The sequence below is a fragment of the Stenella coeruleoalba genome, assembly GCF_951394435.1.
Source record: "Stenella coeruleoalba genome assembly, chromosome: 2".
Lineage (NCBI taxonomy): Eukaryota > Metazoa > Chordata > Mammalia > Artiodactyla > Delphinidae > Stenella > Stenella coeruleoalba.
The window spans coordinates 37,594,978-37,618,126 of NC_137147.1; the positions used below are offsets into that span (position 1 = coordinate 37,594,978).

At 41.0% G+C, this 23,149-nt stretch overlaps 1 protein-coding gene across 1 annotated transcript in view; it reads left to right on the forward strand.

Annotated features, from left to right (window-relative positions):
* The first annotated feature begins 261 nt into the window (after positions 1 to 261).
* Positions 262 to 23,149, forward strand: part of GPHB5 (glycoprotein hormone subunit beta 5) — a 35,999-nt gene continuing 13,111 nt past the window's right edge. The window contains exons 1-2 of the mRNA XM_079912568.1: positions 262 to 765; positions 4,537 to 4,682. The gene's annotated coding sequence lies outside the window, so the exon portion shown is untranslated. The remainder of the gene's footprint in view (positions 766 to 4,536; positions 4,683 to 23,149) is intronic.

Here is a 23,149-nt window from a genome sequence, read left to right on the forward strand (position 1 = left end):
TGTATTCCACAGATGCAGGGTACATCAAGTTGATTGTGGAGCTTTAATCCGCTGCTTCTGAGGCTGCTGGGAGAGATTTCCCTTTCTCTTCTTTGTTCTCACAGCTCCCGCCGTTCAGCTTTAGATTTGGCCCCGCCTCTGCTTGTAGGTCGCCGGAGGGCATCTGTTCTTTGTTCAGACAGGACGGGGTTAAAGGAGCCGCTGACTCGGGGGCTCTGGCTCACTCAGGCCGGGGGCGGGGGTGGGGGGTGGGGAGGGAGGGGCACGGAGTGCGGGGCGGGCCTACGACGGCAGAGGCCGGCGTGACGTTGCTCCAGCCTGAGGCGTGCTGTGCGTTCTTCCGGAGGAGTTGACCCTGGATCCCGGGACCCTGGCAGTGGCGGGCTGCACAGGCTCCCAGGAGGGGAGGTGTGGATAGTGCCCTGTGTTCGCTCACAGGCTTCTTGGTGGCGGCAGCAGCAGCCTTAGCGTCTCATGCCCTTCTCTGGCGTCCGCGCTTTTAGCCGCGGCTCGTGCCCGTGTCTGGAGCTCCTTTAAGCAGCGCTCTGAATCCTCTCTCCTCGCGCACCAGGAAACAAAGAGGCAAGAAAAAGTCCCTTGCCTCTTCGGCAGCTCCAGACTTTTCCCGGACTCCCTCACGGCTGGCTGTGGCGCACTAACCCCCTGCAGGCTGTGTGCACGCCGCCAAACCCAGTCCTCTCCCTTCCTCAGACTGAAGCCCGAGCCGCCCGCCCCGGCGGGTGAGCAGACAAGCCTCTCGGCCTGGTGAGTGCTGGTCGGCCCTGATCCTCTGTGCGGGAATCTCTCCGCTTTGCCCTCCGCACCCGTTGCTGCGCTCTCCCCCCGTGACCCTGAATCTTCCCCCCTCCGCCACCCGCAGGCTCCGCCAGCGAAGGGGCTTCCTAGTGTGTGCAAACCTTTCCTCCTTCACAGCTCCCTCCCACTGGTGCAGGTCCCGTCCCTATTCTTTTGTCTCTGTGTTTTCTTTTTTCTTTTGCCCTACCCACGTACGTGGGGAGTTTCTTGCCTTTTAGGAAGTCTGAGGTCTTCTGCCAGCATTCAGTAGGTGTTCTGTAGGAGTTGTTCCACGTGTAGATGTATTTCTGATGTATTTGTGGGAAGAAAGGTGATCTCCGCGTCTTCCTCTTCTGCCATCTTGAAGGTCCTCTCTAGTAAGACTCTGGCCCGGGGTCCCAGGGACTGTCGTGGCTTCGGCTGGTGATTCCCCTCCAGAGCCGGCAGCCTCAGTGAGGCCGCTCTCCCTTCGGGCTCCGGAGCATTTCAGTCTGTGGTTATTTAGAATTGGGTATGTGACAGATATTTTCTGCCAGAAATTTCAAGTGAACCTGTCACTTCAAGGAAAATAACTGACAGTATTTGTTGGCAAAATGTAATTTGAGATTTTAAGGGGAAATTAGAATTTTGAAAAACTTGTATCCACCACTGTGAGCTTGTCAGTTTCCAAAAAAAATGTAAAGACTTTTCTGGTGAGAGTGCTGGTGAAATTAATGAATGTGATTTTTTGATATTGTATGATGAACATGATATTGTATGAACACTTGAAACATTTGCACAATTTAGTCAACTAATGTTTTCTAAATGACCAGTGCAGTATGTGACAATATCATGCCTGGGTAAACGATCCAGTTAAAGTGCAAGAGAGACAAATGGATTTTAATGTAACTCATTATGAACAGTTCATTGATGTGGTTTCAGATTCTACATTATAACCAGCCCTTAAGGAACTACCACTTGTTGAGTTTTGGTTTTGTATCAGAGAATACTCATTATCATCACAGCAATATGTTTTTGGATCCGTCTTCTAGAGTAATGGAAGTAAAAACAAAAATAAACAAGTGGGACCTAATTAAACGTAAAAGCTTTTGCTAATTATTAGAGAAATGCAAATCAAAACTACAGTGAGGTATCACCACACACCAGTCAGAATGGGCATCATTAAAAGGTCTACAAATAATAACTGCTGAACAGGGTGTGGAGAAAAAGGAACCCTCCTACACTGTTGGTGGGAATGTAAATTGGTATAGCCACTATGGAGAACAGTATGGAGGTTTCTTAAAAACTGAAGGTAGAGCTACCATATGATCCTGCAGTCCCACTCCTGAGCATATATCTGGAGAAAACTCTAACTTGAAAATATATGTGCACCCCAATGTTCATAGCAGTTCTACTTATAATAGCCAAGATAGGCAAGACATGGAAACAACCTAAATGTCCATTGACAGATGAATGGATAACACACACACACACACACACACACACACACACACACACACACACACAAAATGGAATATTACTCAGCCATAAAAAAGAATGAAATAATGCCATTTGCAACAACATGGATGGACCTAGGGATTATCATATTAAGTGAAGTAAGTCAGGCGGAGAAAGACAAATATCATATGATATCACTTATATGTGGAATCTAAAAAAACGATACAAAATGAACTTATTTACAAAACAGAAATAGACTCACAGACATAGAAAACAAACTTAGAGTTATCAAAAGGGATAGCAGGGCTGGGGCATGGGGGAGGGGAAGGATAAATTAGGAGTTTGGGATTAACATATACACACTGCTATATAGGGAAGAAATAATCAAGGACCTACTGTATAGCACAGGGAACTATATTCAATATCTTGTAATAACATAATGGAAAAGAATCTGAAAAAAGACAGCTATATGCACATATGTATAAGTGAATCATTTGGGTGCACACCTGAAATTAACACAATATTGTAAATTAACTATACTTCAATAAAAAAGTTTAAAAAATACACATTATTTGAGAAGAGTAATAAAATATTCCTCTCATTCCCAACTATGTGTCATTGTGAGGCTAGATTGTCTTCATATACATCAACAGAAACAATGTATCACAGCAGATTGAATGTAAAAATACTTAAGAGAATCCAGATGTTTCTATATTCCAGCTATTACAGCAATTTGTAAATGTGTGAAACAGAGCAGTTTCTGTTACTACTTTTTTTTGGAAAATATTTTTTTTTCCACAAAATGTGTTATTTATGTTAACCTGTAATGAGCTTACTATTGTTATTTTAAAACAAATTAGTGGCCAGATATTAAAAATATCTATGGATATTTACCATGGTAGAACTGAAACTAAGGATTTAATGGATAGAACATACATAAACAAAAGCTCTTGGGAGTCTTCAGTATTTTTAAGAGAATAAAGGCATCCCGAGATCAAAGAGTTTGAGAATTTGTGGTCTAGAAAAAGCCTGTGTTCCTTCATATGCATATCCAATATTACTCTTGTGCTCAATGATTTCAAGTTAGAAAGTCTTTAATTTCAAAATTCTCAGTTGAAGTGAAGCACAAACTAATATGTACATAGAATAGACAATAGTTGAGATATTTAAAATTTTAAATATCACTCTTGGTAGTTTATTATTCTCTCTTCCTGTAAAATAGGGTTAACATCACCAATGTTATGGGGTTGTTGTATGTAAAATGCATGGCACGATTCAACTTGCCTCTCAGTGGTTTTTTTTTTTTTTTTTTTTTTTTTTTTGCGGTACGCGGGCCTCTCACTGCTGTGGCCTCTCCCGTTGTGGAGCACAGGCTCTGGACGCGCAAGCTCAGCGGCCATGGCTCACGGGCCCAGCCGCTCCGCGACATGTGGGATCCTCCTGGACCAGGGCACGAACCCGTGTCCGCTGCTTCGGCAAGCGGACTCTCAACCACTGCGCCACCAGGGAAGCCCTGCCTCTCAGTGTTCTTGATTATCAGTTTTCAAGTAGATGTCTAAATATGCTTAAGTATGTTGACTTTATCTGGGAATTATATTCCTCTTTGACGGCTTTACTGGCACATTCCTGTGTGGTATCTGTAGTCCTGCAGCTCTCCCCTCATCATCAAATGAAAATTCCATATAAGGAAAATTCTAGATATTTTTCTTCATGCCCTATAGGGAAAATGAGTCCAAGTGGTAACCTCTGAGCAACAAGTGTTGCTTTTCTAAACAGAAAAAGTGATGAAGCCTGCTACAGAATATTCCTTATGGAGAGCTGGAAAACCTGCTAAGACACCACCTTATTCTAAAGCCATCTTGGAACCTTAGTGAATTTGAGTGACGAGTTCTTAAGAGGAGAGATTATGCAATTCTATTATTGCATTGAAAAATCCCTACTCAAGACCTTTTCTTTTTCCTTCCACTTGACAAATTATTCCTAAAAACCATTGCCATTACTACTATTTTCTGATTCACCTACAACCCCTCTCAAAAATCCTTGGCTGTGATGTCTGAGATTTCAGAACAGTCTGGCTCATTATTGTGGCTGGAAACCAGATAATGAAATTTATGTTTGGCTTAACTACCAGGGAAAAAGCATGGAGAAATAAGCCACATGTAGTCCTTCTAGTATTTTCCTTTGATCAAATGTCATAGTCATGAATAATAGAAATCCTGGTTTAGTTGGAAAGTTGACTAAATAGCACAGAGTTACTATGTTATTCTAAAGTAAACAAATGTGTCTTTTGTTGTCTCTTTACAGATGGATTTTAAAAAGTTTTGTATTTTAATGGTATGGATTTCATTACCATTGATGACATCTGATTGGCAGCTTACGAACATGAGTTGGAAGAAGATTAATTCTCTAGGGGAAATTTTGGAAATGACTTGAGAGTATTTTGTTAACAGGTAGGTATCCTTTCTGAAGGAAACCTTCTCAATATCTAGTCATGGGAGAGGTGAGATAGAAACCCACTCAGAGCCTGCTGGAGAGAAATTGGATAACAGAATTGGAAGAAACTTACATAAAGTTTAAGTAAATATTAACTTAAAATAAGCTAATATTTTCCATATTAGCTTATTCTAAGTTCTGAATACGTTGACTTTGCCTAAGTACTGACTAATTTATTCTAACATTGGATTATTGAAGTCTCTTTTCTGTCTTTCTCTTACTTTCTGATATTTGTATATTTCATTACTCATAAACATTTACACCAAAGGATGAGATTATAACAGAGAAGAAATTTACAGCAAGATGGAAGTCTGATGGTTACTTTTCAGCTTGCCTTTCCTCATTTATAAAATGAGAATGATAATATTCCCTACCTCATAGTGTTGTTCTAAAGATTAAAGAGGTAATATGTGTAGAGTGCTTAACATAGCAGCTGGTACAAGGAAGATCAACATATATGAATTGCAAATCATTTTATGTGAATTAATTTTATAGATTGAGGGGAAGAAGCGGTCAAATTATTGAGTGAAATGAGGCTTAGATTTTATCTATGTTTCCATCAGTTTCTCCTGAATTAGCTGGTCAGAAATATTATCAACAGTATACTTCTGAACTCACCTAAGTTATTGTGCTTCTGAACTTTCTGACTTAAATACATGAATATTTCAGTTTAAGTGAATTCAATGCTACCTCCTTGTTACAGCAGTGTCGTCTGAGTTACAGCCTACAGTTGAGTGATTCTACTCTGTTGGTTTCATTGTATCAGGTGAGATGGGGCTGCAAAGAACAGAAAATTGGATTAACAGTGGCTTAAATAATGAAAATACTTATAAATTCACATAATAAGAAGTCTGAAGATTGGTTACTTTAGTGGAACAATGGGATGCAGGGACTTCCATCATCACACTGCTGTCCTCATCACACTGGCTTTTGTTCACAAGCTTGTCTCCTCCTGTTTACTAGAGGGCTGCCTCAGCTCCAGGCATTGTGTCCTTATGTTACTGCATCCAGAAGAAGGAAGAACAATTTCTCCTTATAGGTCTCTTTTCATTAGAGGGGAAATTCTTCCCTAGAAGCCTCCCAGGAGACTTACCTGCCTTTGCTTGTGTTCCCCAGAATGCAGAGTCTGAGCATCAAAGTATTCCATCTTAAAGGATAGAGCAAGGGAAGCAAAGAAGTACCCATCTGAGGCAACAAGAATTAACAAGGATGAATAATAATGGTGAATTTTGTCTAATGATGACCCTGGTCTTCTAGTGTGTAAGACTCTCTCTCTTTCTCATTCTCTGTGTGCATCTGTTTGTGTGTACACTCATGGGTGTGTATGAATTCATTCATCCATTTCTTTCATTCATACATAAATTCAATATGTACTGAGCATTGACTATGCTGTTTGCTGGGATTCAGAGACAAATGCGAAACAGCCCTTGATGCAAGGACTCCATGGCCTGTCAGCTCTCCCTTGTCCCTACTCACTCACCCAGGTCAGACTCCTGCTTCACTTCCTCATCCACTTTGTTGACAACCTCTCAAGCCCCTGCCTTTTAGCAGTCCTGGAAACCTCCCAATCTTGCCTCAATTTGACTCTCTGCTTTCTGCAGTTTGGCTGACCTTGGTCACTGATTTCTGCTGAATAAAATCATGCAGACCTAGGGATTAGTGTCTCTACTAATGTGTATTTTCAGTCCTATCTGAACTAGGAATAGCTGTGATTCTTTGGAGCAACTTTAGTTTGGATATATCTATATAGATCCTTAGGGATATATACAAGTATGTCCTTATGGATGTTTAAGTCTTCCTTACACCTTTGCTTTGGATGAAAGAAAACTCAGAGCTGAATTTGTGCTTTACTGTAGCACTCGAGCAGGAGCTCGCTGTGTGTACAGAGAGACACACCGGGAAGGGCCTCTGGCTGCCTGGCTGAGGGGAGAACCTTCCCATGGCAGGAACATAATAGCGCAAGGAGCTGGGAGTAGGCACCCTAGAGGGTGGTCCAGTTCTGTCCCTTGATGGTTGTGTTCTGGGGCAGCTCGTATCAAATTTCCTGGCTAGTAATGCAATATTGTGCATCTTCAAATCTTCTACTGTTCCCTGTCATTCATTACAAAATCAGTTTTGATTGTTTTTCATGAAAGAGCTTATAAATGCTGGATAATGTTCAGGCTCATGTCATGTGAGTAAACAGTAGCCCTTTTGAAGAAGACACCCTTGCAAGACAATTAGAAAGAAGCAAGAAAGTTTTACTCAAAGTCTTACCTTTTCTGTGTTGCCTTTGCTATGGTTGTTTGCAGCCTCCAGCACTGGGGGTCAAGAAGGACGCCAACTTACAATAGTTTGGACATATCTGATCTGATGTTGAGAAAAACAGCATTTTCAAGACATGTGAAATAGTCACTCCAAAATGTCTTAATATAGATAGTGACAACTCAGCTTATTAAAAAGAAAATAATTATATGGGATTTAAAGTATCTCAGTGAAGGAGTCACAATGTAAAAAAATGATCGAATATTTTTCAGGAAGGATACATTAGAAGTTGGGTTGTGCTTTTGCCCCAGGTTAAATAGGATATTGTGACACTGTTCAAACGGTGGGCAATACTTCAGATGGTTTGCAATGTCTCTTTGAGGCTCTCTTTCCTGGGAGATCACCCTAATGCAAGAGTTGTGCCTGGAGCAACTTTTAATCATACTATTGGTTTACCAGTTTAGGGTATCTGGCTGGTGATGTGTCCTCAGTAAATTACAGCCGGGCTCATTTTGCTGACAAAGTATTTTCTCCTGTGTTGAACTACTGCCTTTCTTCACGTTGCCTGAATATGAATTAAATGACCTTTAATTTCTGTGGAGGAATATTGTATTTTGTAGATGCTTCATGTTTTGATACTGATTTGCAAAAAATGCTCTCTGGTGAGATGTGTTTTGCACTGCAGTTTCCATCTCCTTCTCCCTCCCAAGAAAGGGGTGTATTTAGCTCTCTTTCTCCCAGTGCTCAGTCTCTCCCAGGAGGAAGATTTTTGAGGCAGCTCCCCTGTCTAAGAGTGGTACTTTACTCAAGAAATAGCACCCCCCCCAAATGATTGTGTTTTAAGACCCCAAGAGGCTAGTTACTCTATCAGAAAGGGTTCCCTGGGCTTGAGGAGTTCTCTGAAGTCAGAGATTGTAGTGGTCATGGCTGGTTGTCTAAAACAAAGATCCACCCACTCCTTCCTCCTGCAACTCATGTGAGGCAGCGGAGGCTGACTCTAGCCCTTCTCCAGGGGTGGGTCCTAATTCATGTGAGCCAAAATTGGAATTCAATCCTCCTTTTCAGTGATTGGTTCAGGGGTGGGCATGTGAACTAAGGGGGCTCAATCAGAGTGAATGGAATGACTTTTATTTCATGATGGTGGGGAGGGATCATAGTTAATTTTATGTGTCAACTTGAGAGAACTCTGACTAGTATAGGGGGAGAATTGGAAGAAACTTACATAAAGTTTAAGTAAATATTAACTTAAAATAAGCTAATATTTTCCATATTAGCTCTGTCTGTCTCAAATGGACATGAAAGAGAAAGCACATTGCTCCAGGTGCCGCTGCAGCCATCTTGTGACCACGAGGGCAGACTCCTTCTGAGGATAAAGCAGGCTTGCTAAAGAGGGAAGACCATAGCGAACTGCAGAGAAAGAGAAAAAAAGCCTTACTTTTTCCTGGAGCTTGTCCTACCTTGGGGATTTAGCTTTGTGAGAAAATAAATTCCTTAGTTGTTTAAATCTGTGTGAGTCAGATTTTCCTATTTTTTTCAACAATGTATTTAGCATATTACCTACTTAGCAGCTACTGCGAGCCAGGCGCTGTCCCAGGTGCTGGTGAAAAGCATGGTCAAAGTGGCTACCTTCATGAAACATGCCTTCTGTTAACAGAAAACACAGTACACACATTTATACTTAATATGATATCAGGTAATCAAGCAGGGTGAGGAGTTAGGGAGTTTTGATTGGGGGTCATATATCTGAGAGGTATGCTATATGGTCAGGGAAGTGAATAAAGTGAGGGAGTGAGCCATTAAAACATTTGAGGAAAGAACTTTCTAGGCAGGGGGAACAGTAAATTCAAAGGTCCCAAGGCAGGAATGTGCTTGGTATGTTTTAGGAAAAACCTAAAGCACTGGTACAGCTGAATGAGATGGAGATTGGTGGTAAGAAGGAGGCAGTGGTGAGAACATGTGGGTTGATAGACTTGGAACTGCCTGTTTATGTGAAGCAAAGCTATTGGAAAATATTGAGAATGGGCGTAATTTGCAGCTCAAAGCAGCCTAATGGGTATAGAGGTAAAGTAACTTGGACCTGAATGTACAGTCTGCAAAGATCAGGACACGCTGATAGCAGGATTTGCCTTTGAACCTTTGAATAGTCATTGCACCCATTTAGTCTTCAAGGAAGTCATCAGATCAACTAACTGTTGTTGCATTCTTATAGGTCTAATAACCAAAGTTCAATATAACTATGCACATATGTGTAGATATACAGATGACATTGAGAAAATACCTATCTTTCCTATTTTACTAAGAATTTAAATATTAGTTTAAATTAGGAATAACTGCTGTATTTGTTTTGTTACATGCAGCCTCTGTTGAGATGACATCATGTGTTTTTCCTCTTTTGATCTATTAATATGGAGAGTTATATGAACAGATTTCCTGTTATGGGATCATCCTTGCATTTCTGGAATAGACCCAACTTGGCCATGGTATATTATTTGTTTAATATGTTGCTGGATTCAATTTACTGATATTTTATTTATCATTTTCATATCAGTATTCATAAGAAAAATAAGATTATAGCTTTCTTTTCTGGTGCTCTCTTATCCCGGTTTTTGTATTAGGGCCTTTGTAAAGGCACTTTGTTTTTCTTCTCTCTCTGGGATTATTTAAATAGTTTCAGAATTTTCTTTCCTTGAAGATTTGAAATAATTTGACTTTTATGGTGAACACAATCTACTCAACTTAAAAATTATTCTTAATATGGCTTTCCAGTTTTTGTCCACAGGCTGGCATAATTGTTAAACAGATATACTAATATTTATTTTGTACAATTTTGCATTCTGATTTTTTCCCCTTTGTTTCAAATGCTTTTCCACATGCTACAGTCTTTATAATAATTTTAATTGATAAATATTATTCCATTGTGTGGATGGACCATAATTTAACACTTCCCTATCCTTGCATGATTAAGATATTTCCTGTTGCTATTTTTGTAAAATAATGCTGCAATAAAGGCACTTTGCAAAGTTGTATTCTAATTTTAGATTTTTTTCCCCATTAGGATAAATTCCCAGGAATGAGAAGGTAGAAAACTTTCTATGACTTTTAAGACCTATGGGCAAACTATTTTCCAAAAGTTTTGTACAAATTTCCAAGGTCTCCAGAATTTTGATGTGTTATTTGCACAACATTTTTGTCAGCTTTGGATGTTATTTATATATACTTTTTCTGTTGTCAGGTGTGAAATAGCGTCATAAAAATCTAATCTCCAGTCTCAGGGGCAGGAGAATGAGGAGAGTACTTTCCATTAAACGCTGACCTTCCCACTGAGATTCCAGGGTTGATTTAGTTGCTGTTGTTTTTTGGGTGTAATAAGAGTTAGTCATGAGCTTTGTCTGAGACCAGGACCCCAGCTCTTCGCTGCATTGTACTGACTGAAGCCAAGGTCCATTATTCAGACCTGGTCACCTTTTTGTTTTTATTTGTTTTGCTTTTTAGTTAACATTCATTGAGCTCTTACAATATGCCAAGCACAAAGTCTTAACTGCGTTTTCTTCTTACCAACCAGGACGCATGGCTGGAGAACATGAGGACTTCCTTTTTTTTTTTTTCATATTTAAATTTTTATTTATTTTTTGAATTTTATTTATTTTTTTATACAGCAGGTTCTTATTAGTCATCCATTTTATACATATTACTGTATACATTGTCAATCCCAATCTCCCAATGCATCCCACCACTGCCACCACCACCCCCACCACTTTCCTGCCTTGGCATCCATACTCTAAACATGAGGGCTTCTGTGGGCACGTGGAGCAGCAGCCTGCCTCTGGGGGCCTCTTTTCAAAGACAAAATGCCTTCCAGCTTTACTTTCTCTCAAACTCAATTTAGTGACTATAAACACAGATCGCTGTCTTCTGAGTAGGCTGGTAGCTGGCTCAGGGAAGGGAGAAAAATCTTGGCTCTCTGACACTGAACTTGAGGTTCTTCCCCAGTTACTCTGTGTGAAACAAAACACCACTTGCCACCTCAGCAGAGGAGACCTCTTATTTCTGGAAATCAAAGTACTTTGTAACCATGACGAACTTCTGATGTCAGTAAACTGTCCCCAGAGAGAGGTTCTGATTACAAAAGCCTCACATATAATAACCATGCCGCTGGAATTGTCACACAGGTGCTGGCCCCAGGAGGGAGTCTGATCTCACCGTACCTGCCAGGGGCCTTAGAGAAGGATTAACTGAAGAGCAGAAACCAATTAAGACCATTTCTATGGTATTTAAATTTAGTTTTAAAAGTGAGCCCAGGCAATTCAGAAAAAGAATACTCCTGTTTTCATGACGATAGGAGAAAAGCAAGTGGTAGAATCTAAAAACCAGATTTCTGCTCTTACGTGAGTTAAGAGAATGAGGGGGCAGAGAGAAGAGGTATGCTCTTAGATTAAAATTCTTCTTGAGTGACATGCTAAAGCCTGGTGCTTTCCTGAATTTGAAGCACATCAGACTTGCTATTTTTTGCCTCTTCCATGAACTATGAGTATACAATCATTGTTTAATAAACACTTATTTAGCATGTAGAATATTCTTTTTTTTTAATTTTGCGGTACACGGGCCTCTCACTGTTGTGGCCTCTCCCGTTGCGGAGCACAGGCTCCGGACGCGCAGGCTCAGCGGCCATGGCTCAGGGGCCCAGCCGCTTTGCGGCATGTGGGATCTTCCCGGACCGGGGCACGAACCCGCGTCCCCTGCATCAGCAGGCGGACTCTCAACCACTGTGCCACCAGGGAAGCCCAGAATATTCTTAATTATGTATGTATTTAATCCTAGGGATATGAAGTCAAATAAGATTTTGTCCTTACCTTCAAGCTGATTGTGTCTAGCACAGGGGAAAAAAGTACATAGTCATAACAATGATGGATGTTAGGTCAAGGTGCTGTGGGAACCTTGAGGAGATAAATACTTTGGTTCAAATGAGCCAAGTATTAAGCTGTGAGGCTCCTTATTTGACCTCCTGCCCCTTATGTTTTTTTTTTTAATTTTTATTGAAGTATAGTTGATTTACAATGTTGTGTTAGTTTCAGGTGTACAGTATAGTGATTCAGTTATACCTATACGTATATTCATTCTTTTTCAGATTCTTTTCTATATAGGTTATTACAGAATATTGAGTAGAGTTCTCTGTGTTATACAGTAGGTCCTCGTTGGTTATCTATTTCATATATAGTAGTGTGTGTATGTTAATCCCCATCTTTGCTACATATCTTTTCTGGAAGATCTTGTTCACCCCCAAGCGCTTCCACCACTGCTTGTGTGCAGATGATTCAATTGTTTTCTCTCTTGCCCTGATCTTTCTCTAGATTGCAGACCTATGTGTCTACCCGTGAGTAGATGTCTCTATACAAGTGTCTGGCAGATATTTCAAAGTCAACCCAAAGTGAACTCATCTGCCCCCAAACCTATTCCCACACAGTACCCTGCTAGCCAATGCTACCACCATCTACCGAGTCACAAGGCAGACACTTGGGCCATCTGAGATGCTTCCCCTCCTTCATCCTTTATACCTAAATCCTGTTGAATTAACCTCTCAAATAGATTTTAGTTGCTCTCCTTTTTTATCTATACTTCCATTGTCTTAGTCCACACTCGGGATTCTCCCCTCGTTACCTCAGTGGTCTCATGTCGGGTCAGAGTCTTCTTTCTCCAATCTCACCCTCCCTCCCCTACCACACACGCTTTAATTCCCTGGGTCAGAGGGATCTATGTGAAACTCATATCTGATCATATCACTCCTCTGAATAAAATCCTCCAGTGTCTGCCCAGCAGAACCTGGCCCTTGTTCCCCTCTGGCTGTGCGCTCCATCTCCTGTCATTCCCCCCATGCCCAAATGACTTTCGATTCCCTGACCCTTCTGTGTTCTCTTTCACTTCTGAGCTTTTTTATGCTCTTTCTTCTACCCAGAATGCCGTTTCCTTTCCCTTAACATGTTCACTCCTGTGTCCTTCAGATGTTCAAAGGATGCCTCTTTCCAGGAAGCCTATCCTCCTTACTCCAGTATGACTTAAGTGTCCCTCCAAACCTGTAGCCCCCTATCCATATCATAGCCCTTATCACTGTTGAAATTACTGACTTATTTTTCATTCTATTCCTCTAGACTAAGAGCTCCTCAATGGCAAGAACTGTTAATATGTTCTTCATGTCTGTCCCCGCCCCCCCCCATACCTAATGGTGCCCAATAGATGACAACAGGATGAATGTTGTTGAAGAGACAACTGAAACTCGCACATCCAAAAAACGTGGTCAAGTATTTAGGACCAAGTAAATGACATTCTAATAGATCTTACAGAACTCACAGCAGAACCATTGCTAGAGAACTTTTGGAAGTTTTGGAAGAACAACAGAACCACTGCTAGAGAACTTTTGGAAGCAAGAGAGCCAAGAAATGAACAAATGTTGCCTGAAAAAAAATCAAAAGGTGAATTATTGAAATTAGGTAAGATTGACAGGTGTACCAGCACTTTTGAAGGCAATACTTATGGGTGACCATCATGAGCTCACCAAACAGTCCTGTCAAACTAGATAAGGAGGATATAGAGCATAAAGATGTCAGAAAAATGCCTAGAATGTCTTATTTTTCCTTTTTTTGGCAAGATGGAGGAGAGGTCCAATATGGGTGGTCACTAGTGCTGCTACAGAGCCTCTCTTCATGGCCTCATCTGTTTTCCCCTCTTCCCTTGAACCTACTTAGGCAGATGGGACCACTGACCAGTATTTTAAAAAAGAATTGGATGAAAGGGAAAATACTCTGCTAGCGGGTTCAAAGAACTTGTCATATTAATGCACATTTGCCCCGTCCCATTCTTCCCTTCTTGACATTTTGAGGCCATCATGAGGTTCTTGGGGGAAGCTTTGGGTAGGATGAAGGAAAAGAGTATGAAAACTTCTTTATCTCTCTTTCCTCTTTGTTTAAAAAATATGTAAGTTTTTAGCCAAGAAATTCATTATATGGTTAAAAACTCAAATACTATATGAAGAGTTAGAATGAAAAATGGCCTTCCCTTGCTCTACCCCGCCCCACTTCCAACCAACACTTTTCAATTCTTTTTAACTGTTTCTTTTGTAACTTCTCCATTTCTAAGTAATATGCCTATACTGTAATTTCTAGATTTATAAATTTTAGCTGTTATTTTGTTGACTTCATATAATGAAGATGAGGGAGCAGGGTGGTATAATAGAGCACATTTATATCAGCAGCCCCCTTTCCCTTTCCTCACCTTCAAATGGGGTCACTATACACCCTTCTTCTCCAGTTTGAGTTTGTTGTTCTCTGGGCCTTCTGTATGGCTATTATTTCGGGACTTCTCTTCAACTCTCTCCTGCCTTGGATCCCTGATTCCTGGATTTGATGTTTTCTTCTTCCTTTCTTTACTTCCTTGTTTACGTTCTTTGGTAGCTTCCTGAGAAAGGGTACATGGGGTGTATACTTTTTGAGATGTTGCATGCCTGAACATTTCTTTATTCTACTTTAATGCTTGATTGAAAATTTGTCTAGGTGTAGAATTTCCTAAGATGAAAATACTTTTCATTTGAATTCTGAAGGCATTTTTTCCATATTACTGCGGAGAAGCTCTGGTGAAAACAATATTATGTGTTCACCCAATTTATTTCATTTTCTTCTTGGGCGTGCAGGATGGCCTTGTTCCTCAGCCTTATTTGCAGTTAGGTCAGAGCCATAAGATTGAGTTATGGCCAATGGGATGTGGGTGGAGGTGATGTGCCCACTTCAAGCTGCACTGTCCTCCAGGCTCTCTCTTCCCCTTCCATGGTGGTCCTCCAGGCCACACCTTGAAGATGGTGTTATCGTAAGATGGACCCTCTGTCCCTTAATGATGGCAGAGCCCTGCCCTCTGCTTCTGCTGACTGTGAGTGATTTTATTTGGTAAGCCATTGAGATTTGGGCATTTTTCTTAGCTGATCCTGATTAATAAGTAAATATTATGCCATTCTGATTCTAGTGCCTTCTTATGTGACTTGTTTTCCATGTGACCTATTTTTCTCTTTGGAAGACGGATGGGAAGAGCACAGCATGGATATGACATCTGAGCACATACCTGAAGGAGGAGTTGGAGTCTGCTGGGCAGAAGGAGCTGTGTAAGGTGGAGCACAGCAGCTTGGTTGTATAATAGAGTAAGAACGTTTGAAGAACAGTGAAAAGTCTGCACAGGAAGTCATTCATTCATTCTTTTTTTTTTTTTTTTTGCGGTATGCGGGCCTCTCACCGTTGTGGCCTCTCCCATTGCGGAGCACAGGCTCCAGACTTGCAGGCTCAGTGGCCATGGCTCACGGGCCCAGCCGCTCTGCGGCATGTGGGATCCTCCGGGACCAGGGCACGAACCCATGTCCCCTGCATCGGCAGGCGGACTCTCAACCACTGTGCCCCATTCATTCATTCTTTAAATCTTCATTGAGTGTCTGTTTGCTGTCAGATACAGTATTAAGGGGTGGGAAGACAATGGCCCTTATGGATTAGTGGTAGAAATAGAAATGTAAACAAAAATTTAAAAAAATATTTAAATACTGTAGAGGAATATAACATAGTGGTCAAGGGCATGGGCTCTGGTTACAGACTGCCAACATTGAAATCCTGACTCCATTACTTTTAGCTGTGTGACCTTGGGCAAGTTACTTAACTCCAGTTTTTTTCATATGTAAAATGGAGATAACAACATTATAACAATATTCTTGTTGTGAGGGTTAAAAGAGACAATAACATGTAAAGTGCTTCATATATATTGAGCACAGAGTAAGACTAAAAACATTAGCTGTGCGTGGAGGCTGTTGCTAGGACCTTTTATAAGCTGTGTCAAGGCGTTTGGGCTGTATCCTGTAGACATTAGAGATCGTTTCAATGCAGAGATGAAGGAGAGATCCATTTTTAGTGCCTTGTCATTCTGCTTGTCATAACAAAACTCAGTTTCAAGGGAATAACAATTTTCCTAAACTCTCGTAAGCCCATTACATGGCTACTCTGAACAACAGGCTTGGGGCATATTCACAAGTTCCTATTTTTATTAAGCTGACACTGGCTTCAAACTTCATCATTATTTACTAGTTTTGATTCCTTAAGGCCAATGTAAGTCAATGTGAGTAAAATTGTTTCCTTTCATAACATTTCTTAGGCTGATTGTGATTTGATTCACTGCTTGGAGACATTTGAATGCACAGTCATAGGACCACAGACTGTCTGGGCTGGAAGGGGCTTCGGAGATGCTCTCATCCAAATCTCTCGCTTTGCAGATAAAGAAACTGAGGGCGGTGGTTTATTTTTCTATGGTCAGCTGTGCTCCTGGCAGTAACTGTTAGTGTTTGAGGGTAATAAGTAATCATGACTCTCTCCTTGCTCTGAGCTTGGAACTAATAGAAAGATAGGATGCAGGAATCTGATAGGAGGAGGTACAAATATTGGCTTTCCTACTGAATGAGGTTAAATTAGAGAGCACAACTTGACATGGCCTTTGCTCTGACTCAAACCAACACATGTGACAGGCGCTGGTGGTTGTCTACCTGACACACCAGTAGGTGCCTTTCTCCCTTGTGAACAAAGCTGGTCTTCCAGCTGCAGACAAGGTACTCCCATTCCCAGCCTTCCTTACAGCTAGTGCATGATTGTGTGGCCTGATTCTGGCCAACGTGATTAAAGAGGAAATCGGAGGAAACTTCTGGAAGACGTTTTCTCCCTTAAAAGAGAAGTGCTGTGACAAGGTATCATACCTTCCTCTCCTTATTCCCTTTCTTTCCTTCCTTCCTTCCTGTTTCCCTCACTCCCCCTCTCCCTCTCCCTCCCTCCCTTCCTTCCCTCCTTCCTTCCTTTTTGCTTTTGGACACTTGTTGCTTAAGGACACTCAGTTTGGAGCTGGGGCAGGTCATGAAGGGAGGCATGTCAACACGCTGGGGATCGCAGACCAGACACATGAGCAGCACCTGGGTCCTTGGTGACGCTGTTGAGCAGCCCCACCAAAGCCGGATCGTCCTGACTCCGGGTTTCTTGTTACTTAGGCTCAAGTATGCTTATGGTACCTTCAGTGGCTTGTTATGTGCAGCCAAAACCATCCCAAGTGATAAATCTACCTGAACTCTAAACCTCCAGGACGCTGAGTCACCTTGTTTATTTCCCAATCTCATCATTGGATCAGAAAAGAGACAGAGGGTGGGAGTGTGGAGTAGAGAGACAGAGGGCTGAATTATTCTATCCATTCTCTCCTCTTGCCCACTACAGACAAGTGAGGATGGGAGATAAGCGTCCCTTCCTCCCAACTAACCCCAATCATAACATTGGAAATTGGAGTCTAAAAATACAAGGGCCTTGTAATTCATTTTGAAGAGTTAGATCCATGCTTTTTACGTGATGAACAGAGTTGAATTGTGTGTGTGTGTGTGTGTGTTCTGATAGTACTTCTAAAGCTTCACAGGCTCAGTCTTTCGCAGGCCTCATCGGTCTTCAAGGCAGTGTGGAAAACAGAGCATCAACAACAGTGTCAGGCATGCCTGAAATAAGCATCTCGTTTCCAGAGTCCTGGACATGAACAATGCAGAAAGGATGAACCTAGCGACCACATATTTGAGGCACAGTAATTTCATTATGAAGTTTCCTTCTTTACTTTTGCCCCTGAGGGGAGAGGATTATTAAAATTATGTCCTTGCCCATCAGGCTGTCAGAAAAGCCCAAACTCCTTTTTCCAAAGAGAGCTACAGAATAGCAGAAGTGATCGAAGCAAATAGCTGTCTGCCAGTCAAATCTGATTTCCATAGTCTCCACATTTCTTTGATGAGATATTTCAAGCTGCAAAGAAGGAAAATGTTTTTTCCTTTCCAAGTAATTGTAGTCATAAAACTCAGCCAAACAGACCAAGGTGCCGAGGAGTTCCAAGGAGCAGATATGTGCCCTGCCTGACCACTCGCATGGAGGAATCTGTTCATATTGGTAGGGGGTGGAAGCCAGCAGGTTTAGTGTCCTGTGATGGGAAAGAAGATAACGGGAAAGTGGGTGCTGACCCTGCTCCCCGGGCCTCATGCTTCCAGAACTGCTTGTTGCCTGGGTGACTCCACACCCCTACACGTGGGCCCCACGTTGCACTAACTCAAACCTCGTGGCATTTCATGATGACCCTGCACTGTCCCACTGAGTTCTCATTTAGATATGGGAAGGCAGATCTTGTTGGATCGACTATTTGCTTTTCCAGAAATATTTGCCAACCTTTAATGGAGGTTCACAAAGTTTTGAGTTGGGGGAAAATGGGAATAAGTGATATTTGGTGTTCTCCACAAGCATTCAGTTTTCCTCATTTACTTAAGTGTTTATTGCCTATTCTGTACAAGCGCTGAGGATGGAAGGGTGAACAGGAGAGTGACAGGGCAGCTACTTGGAGCTTACAATCTAGTAGGGGTTGGAGACAAGTGAACCTCTGATGATGGTCCCATATGAAAGGAGCTGCAATAGGGGAGGCACGAGGCATGATGAGAGCTCACGTCTTGGGCATCCATCTCAGACTTTGAGGATCAGGGAAGGCTTCCTGAAGGAAGCAAACAGCTAAGCCAAGTCCTAAATGAATAGGGGGTGAAGCAGAGGTAGGAACTGGGGAGAGGAAAGGGCAAGTGTGAAGGCCAGATGGGAGAGAGGGTGGTCCTTGGCTCATGAAGAGAGACCTGAACTTGGAGTGAGAATGGGGAGGGGCTAAGGAGAGAGCTTTGTTAAAGAGTTTGTATTTTGTCTTGGGTGCCATGGGGAGCAGTGATGAGTTTAAACCAGAATGTACAAATCATGTACTGACATTGATAAAAGATCTTTCTAGGTACAGTGAAGAGAGAGGAAGGAGTCAGAGGCATAAGTAAGAAGGGTCTTTAAGGGTTTTGAATTAGGAAACTGAGTCACAAGGTATTTAGGAGATAAAACTGATAGAATTGTATGTGGGTGGGGGGGAGGCAGGGAGGTGCTTAGAATGAATCTCAAAGGGTTTCATTTACAGAGATGGAAAATGCCAGATGAAAGGGGTGGGAAAGACCCTGGAGAAAAAGATAAAGAACTTTGTTTGGGACATAATGAGTTTGGGATGTTTCTGTGACATCCAAATAGAGAGGTCATGTAGATAGTGAGGAAGTCAACAAATGGTATTAGACGTTTGTGTACTTAATATTCAGACTGTTTCAGCTTCATGTTCTCGGCCTTAGTTGGCTTTCTATCCATGGCTTGTTAATTCAGATTCGTGGGTTTGAGACTTTTACTTTATTCAGCTCTTAAACATCTCAAACTACATCTCTAATCCTTGGCCAGCATTTTGCAAATGTGGGTCACTTGTTACAAGAGACACCCAGGGCCCAGGGGCCACAGCTACAGAGAGAAATGGGTCTTAGGTCAGCCTTAGAAATACTGCTGTTCACTATATCCATAGCCATCATGGCTTCAAGATCTTATGTTGTATCTTCCTTCCCCTCAGCCTTTGCCTGTCCAGCTTATCCTTTAGGCTGGTGATTTGTTTCAAAGCCTATCCTTTATTATGAAGTTCTTCCATTCCCTTGATTATATTAGTGTCCCGTCTCTGGACCTGAATACTATTCTGGCTTCATCATTCACTAAATGTCAGGGCCATCTCTACTTAGAAGAAATTTCTCCCCATAATTTATTTTGATGTGAGCTCCTCAGTGAGGTTAAGGTAAGAAGCAGTGATTCAGTTAGGCAGACCAGCACATTTCTAAAGACTGAGACTCTCAAATCAAGTAATTAGGCTCAGCAGCTCAGAAATCAGGTTCTAGATAAATAAGCATTTTGATAAATTCTGAAAAAAAAAATCGTCTCTTTTATGGACTCCTTGCTGCTTCAAGCTTTGAAGTTTCACATGCATCAGCTGCACGAGCTCAGTTGGCGAGGGCTCAGATGTTTCCATAAGATTGATCTTATGATCCCTCACTGCAGGCCAAGGTTTCTCACTGGAACAGCATAATAAAGTGGCTAAAGCAGCCGCATAGAGGAAAAAGCAGTCAGTCAGAGCTGAATTTGAATACTACCTCCATCACTGATTAGTTGGAAGGCCATGGTCCATTTGTTTAACTTCTTTGGGGCTCAGTTTCCTCATCACAAAGGTAGATGATGATACTTCATAGGATTGTCGTTGCTGTTGTTGTGAGAATTAATAGTCGTGCCACATGGAAAGGGTCTAGAGGAAGTTCAAATAATTATTCCTTGCCACTGGGTAGCACCATCTGTGCATTAGACCTATGCTGTTCGATATGGTAGCTAGGGCATGTAGCTCTTAAGCACTTGAAATGTGGCTGCTTTGAACTGAGATGTGTTGTCAATGATACATATCAATACAGATCAGACTCCAAAGACTTAGTATAAGAAAAGGATGTAAAAAGAGTATAAAGAATTTCATGAATAACGTTTTATTTTGATTACATGTTGATTATATGATAATATTGGGTACAATCTTATTTCTAGATTTTAACACGCTGGAATTAATTATTATAATTAATTTCACCTTTTCCTTTGATTTTCTTAATATGGCTACTAGAAATTTAAAATTGCGTATGTGGCTTGAATTCTATTGCTATTGGACACCTCCGTTTTGGACATAGGACTTATACTGAAGGACTTCTAACATACAAGACTGTAAGCAAAGGACTCACCTGGATCGCCACAGCAACCTCCCCAGCTGGTGTCTTTGTTCCAGTCTGTCTCCTCACTGTGCTCACAGGATCTTTCTTGGCTCCTACTTTATGTTGGAATAAAGGTTGAACCCTTCAGAGTACCTGACCCGTAGCCCATCTTCTGTAACCATTCTCATCCCTGTCTATCCTCCTAAACACACTCTATGCTCAACCATGATGACTCCTTGTAGCTTCCAAAACTCACCACATCCTCTTCCACATCTTTATTATTCATTCAGTGAACAGTTTTTGATAATTAACTGTGAGCCAGGCAATGTTTTAGGCCTTGGAGAAATAGCAGTGAGCAAGACAGATGAAGAGTCTGCTCTTTTAAAGTAATTTTTTTTGGAATATAGTTGATTTACTATACACAGTAATGTTGTGTTTTGTTAATTGCTGGAGAGCAAAGTGATTCAGTTATACCTATACATACATTCTTTTTAATATTCTTTTTCCATTATGGTGTATCACAGAATATTAAATACAGTTCCCTGTGCTGTAGAGTAGTACCTTGTTGTTTATCCATTCTATGTATACTACTTTGTATCTGCTGACCCCAAATTCCCACTCCATCTCTTCCCCCTCCCCTTGGCAACCACAAGTCTGTTCTCTACGTCTGTGAGTCTGTTTCTGTTTCATAGATAAGTTCATTTGTGTCGTATTTTAGATTCCACATATAAGTGATATAATATGGTATTTGTCTTTCTGAATGACTTCACTTAGTATGGTAATCTCTAGTTGCATCCATGTTGCTGCAAATGGCAATATTTCATTCTTTTTTTATGGCTGAGTAATATTCCATTGTATGTATGTATCACAACTCCTTTATCTGTTCCCCTGTTGATGGACATTTAGGTTGTTTCCATGTCTTGGCTATTATGAATAGTGCTGCTATGAACATAGGGGTGCATGTGTCTTTTTGAGTTATAGTTTTGTCCAGATATCTGTCCAGGAGTGGGATTGCTGGATCATATTGCAACTCTATTTTTAGATTTTTGAGGAACGTCTATGCTGTTTTCCATAGCGGCTGTGCCAGCTTACATTCCCAACAGTATAAGAGGGTTCCCTTTTCTCCACACCCTCCCCAGCATTTGTTATTTGTAGACTTTTTAATGATGGCCATTCAGATTGATGTGAGGTGTAGTTTTGATTTGCAATTCTCTAATAACTAGTGATGTTGAGAATCTTTTCATGTGCCCTTTGGCCACCTGTATGTCTTCTTTGGAGAAATGTCTATTTAGGTCTTCTGCCCATTTTTCAGTTGGGTTGTTTGTTTTTTTGTTGTTATTGTTGAGTTGTATGAGCTGTTTGTATATTTTGGAAATTGTTGGTCGCATCGTTTGCAAATATTTTCTCCCATTCTGTAGGTTGTCTTTTCATCTTGTTTATGGTTTCCTTTGCTGTGCAAAAGCTTATAAGTTTTATTAGGTCCCATTTGTTTATTTTTGTTTTTATTTCAATTGCTTTGGGAGACTGACCTAAGAAAACATTGGTAAGATTTATGTCAGAGAATGTTTGCCTATGTTCTCTTCTAGGAGTTTTATGGTGTCATGTCTTATATTTAAGTCTTTAAGCCATTTTGAGTTTATTTTTGTGTATGGTATGAGGGAGTGTTCTCACTTCATTTATTTACATGTGGCTGTCCAACTTTCCCAACACCACTTGCTGAAGAGACTGTCTTTTTCCCATTGTATATTCTTGCCTCCTTTGTTGAAGATTAATTGACTGTAGATGTGTGGGTTTATTTCTGGGCTCTCTATTCTGTTCCATTGATTCATATGTCAGTTTTTGTGCCAATATCATGCTGTTTTGATTACTGTAGCTTTGTAGTATAGTCTGAAGCCTGGGAGGGTTATGCCTCCTGCTTTGTTCCTTTTCCTCAGGATTGCTTTGGCAATTCTGTGTCTTTTATGGTTCCATATAAATTTTAGACTTACTTGTTCTAGTTCTGTGAAAAATGTCGTGGGTAATTTGATAGGGATTGCATTAAATCTGTAGATTGCTTTGGGTAGTATGGCCATTTTAGCAATATTAAGTCTTCCAATCCAAGAGCATGGGATATCTTTCCATTTCTTTGAATCATCTTAAATTTCCTTTATAAATGTTTTATAGTTCTCAGCATAAAAGTCTTTTACCTCCTTGGTCAGGTTTATTCCTAAGTATTTTACTTTTTTGATGCGATTTGTTTTTTTACATTCCCTTTCTGATATTTCATTGTTAGTGTAAAGAAGTGCAACTGATTTCTGTATGTTAATCTTGTATTCTGTTACCTTGCTGAATTTGTTTGATCAGTTCTAGTAGTTTTTGTGTGGAGTCTTTAGGGTTTTCTATATATAGTATCATGTCAAAAGAGTCTGCTCTTAACTCTAATGGTGGAGTCGTGTGGTTTCCTCTTCCTGAGATGAATTCTCTCCCAACTTGCTAGAGTCACCTCGATAGGAAATAATCTAAGGTCTCCTAGCACCCTATCTCCATTTTTACCACTGCACT